The following is a 1,658-nucleotide window of genomic DNA, read 5'->3' as shown; positions in this document are numbered from 1 at the left end:
GCGGGGGGACCCCCCCCAGTTGGCAGGACTGGTCACAGGGGGTGTATGTGGCCCCCCCCCCCGACTAAAGCAGCACCAGTCGCACATGGAGAGAACAGAGCACCAGGAGTAGCCCTTGGGGAGTCCATGACACTGTTTGTCCCCCAGCAGCAACCCACGCCTATGTTGCTACAGTCACAGCTACATCAGTGGCAGCTGCAGCCACAGTGAGAACAGCCAGGCAAGTAAGTCTCTCCTGCCCCTCCACTTCCCCCTTCCTTCTTTCTTTCCCTGCTCCCCACCCAAGCTCTCCATCCCCACCTACACCCAGGTGCTGAAAGAGCTCGCTACACCCTTGACCTCAGTTGCACTAATAATCCCAGTAACTTCAGTTTGCATGTGCAGTTTGGTTTTGTTGAATGCTTTTGTATGATGGTTTGAGCTTAGCTATGCCTGCTGAATTGGAGTAGGAGTCACGATTTTCCCTATTTCTGACTGAGACCTTTAACAATGACTGTAATTTATTTTAATTCAGTAAATGCTAATGTTAATCCGCTCACAATATTCAAGAGCAAAGGGATAAGTAAAACAGAAAGAAAACAACTATTTCCATTGGTACCCTACCAAATTTCCTATAAAACTTATCTGAAGTGACAGCTCTTCTGAACTATTATTCAGTTCAATGCCTCTTTTTAATATACTTACTGCTGATTGCAAGAGAAGAGAAACAAAGAACTCCAACAACAAAATAACAGCTATCTTCCAATCAGTATATAAAAAACATTATTTTGGATCGTTCCACTCAACAAAATGAAATCAATTAGTGGCTCTAAAGATAAAATATTGAACCAAACTCCTTTAAAGTCTGCAGTTTGGGCTTGGGCATGCAAACAGGCTACCAGGAGGTAAACAGGACTCGAGGGATTCACCATATGTCATCAGCTCTAGGGTAACTGGCTGGGTTAGTTCTATGGTCAATGAAAGCAGTGCAATGAAAGCTTATCCCTCTGTGATCTTTCTGGAAATCCCTGCCCTCATTTTCCACATGGTAATTTTTTGTGCGCCCATGTTAATTCTGGCACTCATCTATACTGCCTTTGTCCACATTTAGGATGACTGCCAAGATGCCTGCCCCAACTCACTCACTCCTGCTCAGAGTACCCCAATTCCTGAAAATAAGGCAGTACAGCTGCCTGTGCATGGCCCTGACCATGTTCCTCAGAACCCACTCAGGATCTCCATTTCTTGTTATGCCTTCAGGGATATTCTCAGCTGCCTTATTTCCAGGTTTTGGAGCACCCTCCTTTGTAGCAATCCCAGGCATGGCAGAGAGGTGGCTTAGACGTGCTACTGGAGGCACAAAAACCCTGGGAAGTTTTTGCTAAATTCCTTCTATTTTTGTCTAGTCATAGAATCATTATAGAATCATAGAAAATTAGGGTTTGAAGGGATCTCAGGAGGTCATCTAGTCGAACCCCTTACTCAAAGCAGGACCATCCCCAACTAGATTATCCCAGCCAAGGCTTTGTCTACCCAGGTCTTAAAAACCTCCAAGGATGGAGATTCCACAGCCTCTCTAGGTAACCTGTTGCAGTGCTTTACTACACTTCTAAGTGAGAAAGTTTTTCCTAATATCTAACCCAAATTCCCCTTTCTGCAATTTCGGACCATTGCTTTTT

The sequence above is a fragment of the Gavialis gangeticus genome, unplaced genomic scaffold (assembly GCF_001723915.1).
Source record: "Gavialis gangeticus isolate Ggan-Ray unplaced genomic scaffold, GavGan_comp1, whole genome shotgun sequence".
Classification (NCBI taxonomy): Eukaryota; Metazoa; Chordata; order Crocodylia; family Gavialidae; genus Gavialis; species Gavialis gangeticus.
This window is presented reverse-complemented; position numbering follows the sequence as displayed.